Genomic DNA, 10,000 nt, shown 5'->3' with positions numbered 1-10,000 from the left:
GCCACATTGATAGTCCACCCAGAAAGCAGTGTTCTGCTCGTGTGTGAGATCTAATTGATCCTTGTTTTGAAGACAATAAATCTTTACACAATTGGACATGGGCTCAACATAGCCTTCAACACGATGCGAGCTTAAGGGTAGGCCTAAGCCCAGGTCAGGATTGTTAGTACAGCTGTTGTTAGATAAACGCCAGTCTATAGATTCGAAACCACCGTCTAGAAATTCAGCACTCCCACACACCTGTTCGCTGTGTATTGTTGGTTTTTCACGTTTCACTTCTGGGTAATGTTTCGCTGTCCGGTGTAAAACGTAGGCTACAGTCATACCTGTCTAGAGGGGAGGAGGGGTGGGAATTCTACAGAAGGCTGTTTACAAATAGGTATTCCATACTGATAAAACAATCTGCACCAGTAAGTAAAATACATTTCATTTAAAAAATCTAACACCCATTTATTCAAACTTACAAGTTAAACTAACACAACTTAAAATGAGAACAGAACGTTGAAAATAAGAATTAAACAACCAGAATTTAAACTAACAGTAACAAGTAGAACTAAAAAGATTTGTTTCACTCCATCAAAACGCGTAGCGGCGCTTTTTCAAACAACGGAAAAGGACATCATGAACATTCCCAACGATAGTCCAGCAGCTCCAGTGATTATTATTATTATTATCATTATCATTTTATTTATTTTTTTATTTTTATTTTTACAAATAATCAGATAAAAACAAACAAACAAACAACAAGAACAACAAAACAGTTTGCTTAACTCTGAGCCGTGAAACGAAACTACTTAAAAACAAAAACCGCTATGTTCTTGAACAAACATTTAGCTAATTCTGTAAATCTTGAAAAAGGACTTGCAAGGACTATGGAAAGGTACAGCAAAAAAAAAAAAAAAAAAAAAAAAAAAAAAAAGAAGAAAGAAAAAAAAAAAAAGCTGTAAGTTGAAAGTCATATTTGAATCTAATCAAATTTCGAAGGGGATGGACGTGATTAAAGGAAAAAATAAGAAGAAAAATCATCGTACTGTCTTAACCAGCCCTATGATTTTAAAGTAACATCTAACTTAATTTCGAAAACGATGGCCGCGATAATCATATAAGAATAAAAGCCCATCATTATAATGTTCTAGCCAGCTCGTTGAGAGAAATTGCACTCACCGTGTTGGATAACAACAGAGGCGTGCAGACCGCTAGCCGACAGATGTTGGGCAAAAGTGTGCGAAGTGCAGTTTGTTGTACGGAAGAATAGACGATGGATATAAATCGTTTCCACAGATCAATATCAGGGTACGGTTGTGCCGGCTCGAGCAAACAGTTCACAGCCCAGGGGGCTAAGCGTCATGGTGAGCTGTGATCCGACACTTCAAATCCCCACCCAGTCTTCCCTCCATCTTCACCCCCTTCTCATACTCTCTCTCTCCTCTCTCTCACGCGCGCTCGTGTGCTTATTTCTGATTTGGAATGTGGTTTTGCTTGAATTCCACACTGTACATTGTCTCAATCATTTTTTTCCCATTTGTTTTATTCAGTATAAGGACATACAGTAAGCAACCACATTCAACTGCCTGTTTTATATCATTTTAGAAGAAAAGTGTATATAAGGGTGAAAAACATCAGTAGATGCGAGTACATATATGAGTGGGAAAAGAAGAGAAAAATGTTGAATGATCGATGCATTAACAAGCGAGTGGGACTCAATCAATCTGTAATGAAATACAAACAGCACATATACAACACACTAGTGCCAAAAGGACGTAAGATGTCAGGTCTCAATGACATTTTATAACATGGCAATGATGGACACATTTCATTTTCACACTAAAATATTTTATAGCACATATATACATTCAATATGTGGGGAAAAAACGTTGGTGCAACAATTATTCATTGAGCAGATGGGAAGAAAGAAATTATTGTAATAACATAGGTCTACATGGTGTGTATGTGTTCTAAAAATCAGAATATCTTGAGTCTATTCGTGCTATGTATTATTCTATTTTGTACCTATGCTTATGTTTACAGAGGGATACAAGTAAGAGAGGATTATGTTTGTTCATTTTACATTGGAACAAATACTGTTTTGCTAATAATCAGATAAAGTGAAAGGTGGCATCGGTGTGTATGTTTCGATCAAGTCCAAGAATAACTAAGACTTTTCGTTAACTGCATGTTTAAAACATTTATACATCTTTCATTCATCACTACGGTAAAGTATTGCCAAAACCTCTGAGTTATTAGACAAAACCAAACTATAATGATCAATGCTATCTTTGACGGTATGACAAAAGTTACGTATTTTATTATCTAATAATCCCATTTCTTTCAAAATTACATTTGTCCCAATACACCTATGAATGATTCTCATTTGGAACCATTTCAGTTTTGCATTAGATAGTTTATTTAAATATGGAAAACAATTCTTCCAGTCATTTTGAACATCAAGTTTTTCGTCCCATTTTGCACAACATTTTGGCGCGTTATTCTTTTCATGAAGGAGTCATAACACAGTCTGGATCCTTTGACAACAGACATTAAAGTCTTGAAACAAAGAGATGAACTTATGCTTTTATCATTATCTACTCTGATCTCAGTCTTTCGTATACATTCTGATACTGGAGATCTATAATCAATATCTATAAGATAATTTTGTTTAAACTCTTCATGTAGCATAAACTGACCATTTTCTTTCAGAAAATGTGCTATGCAGTATACTCCTTTATCTACACACTTTCTAGAATTAATTATTCTTTGCCCCATTTGAATTCTTTTATTATAGAATACTGGTTCAGAAAGAAGTTCTGATGAGTGTTCACAACAGATTTTGTAGAAGTTTTGAAGCTAGGAAGACCTCTGTCCAGAATCTGTTTGATGTCGGGAATGTTAAGACAATTTCAGGTCCATATTTTTCAATATTTTTAAGCTTAGGAAATTGCGTAATGCAATTAGTTTCCATTTGTGGTTTGTTGTGTGTATTTTTCTGATCCAGGCCAACTTAACACCACAGCAAAAGTTTTCAAATCTGGCAGTCCAGGTCTTCCGCTTCTTATGATTTTGTGCACAATTTTTCTACAAACTTTGTCTTTTTTCCTGTTCCATACACAACTACAGCACAGGCTCTGTAACCCCCGGAAAAAAATTTTCAGGGGGTTTCAGCAAAAATATCCATAAATGTATCAATTTTGATAAAATGAGTGATTTCAATATTGCTACCCTGCCAACTGGATTTTATTGACTTCTTACCCAGATCTTGAATAAATGTTTGATATTATCTAATCTTTCTGAATAATCTGTTTGATGACAATCTTTTAAATCATTTATAAACCAGACTCCTGGTATTTTGAATTGTACAGGATTCCATTCCATATGCAAATGATCCAGGTAACGGACTGAAGAGTTTTTCCAGCTACATAACCATATTGCACCTGTTTTTCTTGGGTTCATTTTAAAGCCTAAGATACATTAACACATGTCTCAAAGATTTTTTTTTTATCGCCTGCTGAAAGACATTCGGTATCGTCAGCATACTGAGATATTTTGTGCTCTACATTATTGATAGTTATATCACGCACGTCCTTGCATTCATGCATCATGGTTGCCAATATTTCAACACACAACACGAACATGTATGGAGATATAGTGTCACCCTGTGTATATGCTCGCTGCACGTTAAACCAATTGGAAATCTGACCATTTACTATGACCCAACATTTCATGTTGAAAAATGTTCCAGTCCATTTACATGTCTTCTTGAAATCCAAAAGACTTCAATACCTTGAACGTGAAATTCCAGTTTTTAGAGTCAAAAGTCCTAGGATAGCATGGCACTGGCAAGTGCAACTCAAACGGACTGCTTTTGCTCTCGCTCCGCGCGCAGCATAGACCGACCATCACCAACACCCTCTTCCAACAAGCGGACAAGTACAAGAACACATGGATGCACCCCCGCTCCAAGCAATGGCACATGCTAGACTATGTGATTGTCTGGCAGAGGGACATAGGTGATGTTTCCATTACACGCTGCATGAGAGGAGCAGTCTGTTGGTCGGACCATCGCCTGGTACACAGCAAGATGAACATCAGACTTGCACGCAAGCTCCAACCAGTCAGGCAGAAACCCCCTAGGAAGCTGAACATCCACCGCCTCCATATCACCAAGGATGTGCTGCAGCAGCAAATACAAGCAGCTTTCCAAGCCATTCCTGCATCTACTGATGTAGAAGAGGTATGGAGCACCTTTAGAGATGCTGTGTACACAGCAGCAGCTGACACACTCGGCTTTGTACAGAGGAGCCACATAGACTGGTTTGACGAGAACGACTCTGGAATCTCCAAGCTCCGGAACACACTGCATATACGGCATCAGGATCACATTTCCGATAATGACTGCCAGCGGAAGGAGAACCAGTTCTTGCAAAACAAGCAAAGGGTCAATAGCTTTACAAAACGAAGTATGGACAATAGAAACGCTTAAAATACGATATATGAAATATTGTCCATGTGTGTGTGTGTGTGTGTGTGTGTGTGTGTGTGTGTGTGTGTGTGTGTGTGTGTGTGCGTGCGTGCAAGCGTACATGTAACCAGAGACCACAAACCCCATGTGACCAGGTAGTGCTCTTAGTGCTCTTATGATAGTCTGAAGGAATAGTGATTTTATGTTTTCCTTCAAACCCTCCCCCCCCCCCTTTTTTTTTTTTTGTAAAAATTGTAAAAGCGTAAAATCATTCTCATGAACGAAGTGGCACATTGACACACACACACACACACACACACACACACACACATATAATGGAGTCTTCCGTCGGACGAGTAGGCAGCAGGCTTAACTGTCGGTGTGTGTCCTCATATTCCCGGGAAAGGGGCCGATTCTGGATGCGCAGCACTTCCCACAGGTGTTGCAAGGGAAAACGTCTCCAGAAGTTGAGCCCTGCTTCCTTCGCTCTCGCTTCTCCTTAATGGCCAGCGTTCTCCCGACATTAGCCTGGTTGCCTGACCAGCACAGGTGACTTTTTTTTTTTTTTTAGTGAGGAGAAGTTGTGTAGTCCCTTCCCCACTCTCTCCCCTTCCGACGCTCACAGTACCACAGGTGCAGATACTGCCACGTGTAGGACGGCCTACACACACACACAACACAAAAACAGGAGAAAAACTTGAAAGAATATAATCTATAAGATTGTGTGTGTGTGTGTGTGTGTGTGTGTGTGTGTGTGACACTCCCTGTAACCCCTCACCTGTCCGATTCAATCTGCTTTACGTTACCTCACCTTATAACCACTCCCCTCTCCATGATTTCCTCCACCGCCCAGAAATTTTGTGCTCTTCCCCAACAGTAACCCCCCCTCCCCCTGTCTTACTCTTATCCCCGGGCCCACACACCCTCGCCCCTGGGCACTATCTTCAAATCCACTAGGCTTCAAATCCACCTCTGCCTGCTTAAAAAAATATAATGCCAATGAAAAGCAGGCGATACATTTTCCTCAACAGAACGGAGAAGCAGAGTTATTGGCGGGGATCACACTGCCCACAGAGGTCGACCTAACTGACAGCAAAAAAAATTCTGCAAGGAAAGATGGACCGAATGCGTATGGTCGCCGAAATGTGGACAAATAACAAACGCATGATCAAAACACCACTTCTCAAATCTGATTTTTTTTCTCTTGTTAACAACCCACAGGAATAAACTTTGTCGCATTGTTTTTGCAGTCTTCATGTATTGTTAAATCGAAGTTCTTATGATTGTCGGGTGTCAGAAAATGTCGCCTGTGTAACGCACATTCTGTGTGGTTCTGTGATATTTCTATTTTATTTTACGAAATCCTGTCCTTGACATTTTATGTAGTTGTTTTTCCCAAACCAAAATATTTACAGCCTTTCAGCAGTGATGAATGCAGCATGCAAATGTTTCTTCTTCTTTTTCTGTTTAATGATACATTTATTTTCTCGGTCTGGAGTCGATCAATAGCCCGTCGATATTTTCTTCTTCGGAAGATTACACGGTGGCGGCAGATTTGCCTCGATTATTATTCTACACGTCGCTGACTATTGATGAAGGTACCGCCCGCCTGGCTTTGAGGCCACACAGAGGAATCAGCCCTTCTGTGAACTGTGGTCCCTACCGTCAGGGACTTCTGTGCGGTCAGGTTCTTTTCTCTGTCGGAATTTTTTATGCAGTGTGCGTGCCTTTGAGTCCGATTAAATGGGCGTCAGGAACTAAGGTGCCTGGTAATTAAAGTTGTTTGTATTCGTCTCATGCTCTCTCTCTCTCTGTGTCTCTTTCTCTCTCTCTCTCTCTCTTTTTTTTTTTTTTTTTTTTTTGTCTCTGCCCCACCAACCCCTTTCACCATCTTTCTCTCTCTGTGTCTCTGTCTGTCTCTGTCTGTCTGTCTCTGTCTCTGTCTCTGTCTCTCTCTCTCTCCTTATCGTTTGTTAGTCATTAATTATACTCTCCTGGCCTGAGTTTTCTTTCATTTCGAGTTAAAAAAAAAAAAGCAACCATGTTTTTGTTCTGTATTATCCGTATATTCTGTGTGGCATATTCAGGATTAAAAGTCTTGAACAAAAAGCTAATTTGTGTTTGCACATTTCTTCGGTTTTTCTACATACTAGTTTAGCGTCTTTTCATTTCTTCTGTCATTGCTGCTGTGTGTATATGTCAAATGATCGTTGTGAGGATAATCTTATAGTGGAGTGTTGGCCCAGAGGAATCGCGTCCCGCCTAGGAAGCGAGAGAATCTAAGCGCACTGGTTCGAATTACACCGGCAGTCGCCAGTATTTTCTCCCCCTCAACTAGACTTTGAGTGGTGGTCTGGACGCTAGGCATTCAGATGAGACGATAAACCGAGGTCGCATGTGCAGCATGCATATAGCGCACGTAAAAGAGCCCACGGCAACAAAAAGGTTGTCCCTGGCAAAATTATGTGGAAAAATCTACTTCGACAGTAAAACAAATAAAATTGCAGGCAGAAAAAAATACAAAAAATGGATGGCGCTGTCAGTGTAGCGACGCGCTCTTCATGGGGAGAGCAGCCCGAATTTCACACAGAGAAATATGTTGGGACAAAAAGAGTAATACAAATAGAAATATACTGACAAAGCTCGGAGCTTCCTTCTTTGAGTAAGTGTCTGGGTTTGTTCCAATGTACCTGGTATTTATCTGTGTGATAGCTGAATCGGTAGCATATGCAGCAGTGGAATGAATAATAGGGCGACACACACACACACACACACACACACACACACATATATATATATATATATATTATATATGTGTGTGTGTGTGTGCGTGGAGAGAGAGAGAGAGGGGCGTGGGGTGGGGGTGGGGGCAGTACAAGACATGAAAATGATCAAGCTATAAAATTTGAATTTGAAAAAGCACGCACATCTTAAAGAAAGGCAGTAAAAAATAACAGTAACTCAAATAATAGTAGTAGCAATAAAGAATGTCAGAGCCTGAGACAGACACAGAGACAGACATAGAGAGAGGGTGGATGGAACTTGAATACAAGACGTAGAAATGATCAAGATATAAATCTGAATCTGAAAAACAACAACAACATGCGCGTGTTAAAGAAAAGTGAAAATAACACCACTTAAGTAATTGTATAAACATTAAGAATTTGAAAGAGAGAGAGAGAGAGAGAGAGAGAGAGAGAGAGAGAGAGAGAGAGAGAGAGAGAGAGATTTCTTGTTTTACTTCTACCCAAATAATCGATAATCAATGACACACACACACACACACACACACACACACACACACACACACACACACACAAAGAGTCTCTCTTCAAACAACCAAAGAGTTCCCCCGAAATTGCCTTCCGCGGCCTCCTCCCCCAACCCTCCTCCCGTCCCCTTCTACTCCCCACTCCCTCCCCACACCCTCAGTCCCGTAACCACCCTCTTCCTTCTCCGTGTCTGACCCCCCCCCCCCCCACCACTCCCGCCCCAACTCGCCCCCCACTCCTCCCTCCCCATCTCTCTCTCTCTGTGCATTGTTCGGTCATTCACACTGCAAAGTGGTTGGGGTTTGTCGGACGCCTGCGAATCTCTCTCTATGTGTGTAGGGTGGGTGGGGTAGGGAGGGGAGTGGAGTGTGTGTGTGTGTGTGTGTGTGTGTGTGTGTGTGTGTGTGTGTGTGTGTGTGTGTGTGTGTGTGTGTGTGTGTGTGTGTGTGTGTGTGTGTGTGTGCGCCACACAGTGCATATATGTGCGAGGGGTGAGTTAGTGCATGTGTTTGTGCGTATGTATGTATACCTGCTTTTTAGGTGTGTGAGATAAACGTTTTCCCCTTCTGTTTTGTCTGCTCCATTTTCACGACTTTTCAGTGGTTTATCACCCCTCTGTTTCAGTGTCAGCTTCTCTAGGAGGCGTCATAGCGTTCGGACAAATCCATAATTATGTACTACACCACATCTGCTAGGCAGATACCTGAAAGCAGCTTAAGCTCAAGCCGCGTGTTAGGCCTTGGGTGCATGGACATGTTTGTGTACCTACCTATCACAGTAGAGAGAGCGCCACCCCCCCACCTTTTTTTTTTCATTTTTTCATACCTGCATTTTTTGTTGTTTTAAAAAAAAAATTTGTTTTCCCATCGAAGTGGGTTTTTCTGCAGATTCTTTTTTCAGTGCGCCAAGTGCAAGCTGCACACGTGACCTCGCTTTATCGTCTCATCCGATTGACTAGACGCTCAGTTTGATTTTCCTGTCAAACTTGGGAGAAAGGGCGAGAGCGGGATCCGAACCCAGACCCCGTCACGGACTCTGTATTGGCAGATGAGCGTCTTAACCATTCTGCCACCTCCCTTCTTCCGACACCTTTCACAGCCACGCCAGGGTTGGGTTTTACAAGCGATCGTATCAGCGCTAAGTTTGTGGGGCGTCAAGAACTGCCCCAAGTCTGTGGACTTGTGCTGGACTTTGGACATACGTTAACGAAATGTAAACGTAGCGCTGCTGCTGTCGCGTGTGCACCTCAGTCTCCGTCCGTGGACTTCTTAGCGCCGGGGAACTGCCAGTGTTAAGTTGCCATGAACCCGCCTGTGTTCTGATTCCGAGAGAGAGAGAGAACGTTTAAATTGTGTGTGTGTGTGTGTGTGTGTGTGTGTGTGTGTGTGTGTGTGTGTGTGTGTGTGTGTGTGTGTGTGTGTGTGTGTGTGTGTGTGTGTGTGTGGTATGTGTGTGTGTGTGTGTGTGTGTGTGTGGTATGTGTGTGTGTGTGTGTGTGTGTGTGTGTGTGTGTGTGGTATGTGTGTGTGTGTGTGTGTGTGTGTGTGGTGTGTGTGTGTGTGTGTGTGTGTGTGTGTGTGGTATGTGTGTGTGTGTGTGTGTGTGTGTGTGTGTGTGTGTGTGATGTGTGGTGTGTGTGTGTGTGTGTGTGCTGCTGCTTGTTCATGTAGACTGTAACTTTCTAGTCTATACATTATATTGATCTTTTTTTTTTTTTTTACCTTACCTATAAAAAGTGTGTGCGTTTGTGCGCGCGCGCGCGCGTATGTGTGTATGTGTGTATGTGTGTGTGTGTGTGTGTGCGTGTGTGCATGTGTGTGTGTGTGTGTGTATGTGTTTGGGGAACAGTCGGTGAAGGGGGGAAAAAGGTGCGTGAGTGCACGTTCTTTTATCCCCTCCCCCTCCACAATTATTTGCACAATTTATTGTCGCCACGCGTTATTTCCGTCTCTTTCCCTCACAACCCTTCCTCCCCCAAATTCTGACCCTACCTGTTGTGGAAAGGTTTGTGAGTGTTTCCGTGACCAGACTGACCCGCTGTTCAGCAGGCAGGTTGGGAGGAGTGGGTGACAAACGTTCACAGTTTTCAGTACTACGAGGCCCGTTCCACACCCTGTCACCTCTTGAACAGCACCCCATTGTGCCGCTTGCTGTGATAGAAGGAGAAGGAGCATTGGCCGGTCTACTGTCATGGATTATACTTCCTAAGTACCCCTCCTCCACACACATACACGCACGCACGCACGCACACACACACACACATACACGCACG

At 42.2% G+C, this 10,000-nt stretch overlaps 1 protein-coding gene across 2 annotated transcripts in view; it reads right to left on the bottom strand.

Moving 5' to 3' along the window:
• Positions 1 to 1,230, bottom strand: part of LOC143282440 (uncharacterized) — an 8,908-nt gene extending 7,678 nt beyond the window's left edge. The window contains exon 1 of one of the 2 annotated variants that reach the window (XM_076588082.1): positions 1,165 to 1,230. The gene's annotated coding sequence lies outside the window, so the exon portion shown is untranslated. Of the gene's footprint in view, positions 93 to 1,164 lie in introns of those variants that run through there. The other variant, XM_076588081.1, reaches the window with a different exon arrangement.
• Positions 1,231 to 10,000: the final 8,770 nt, after the last annotated feature.

Source organism: Babylonia areolata, chromosome 5, assembly GCF_041734735.1.
Source record: "Babylonia areolata isolate BAREFJ2019XMU chromosome 5, ASM4173473v1, whole genome shotgun sequence".
NCBI classification, from domain to species: domain Eukaryota; kingdom Metazoa; phylum Mollusca; class Gastropoda; order Neogastropoda; family Buccinidae; genus Babylonia; species Babylonia areolata.
Note: the sequence above shows the minus strand (reverse complement) of the source record. Positions and strands in the feature narration are given on the sequence as shown.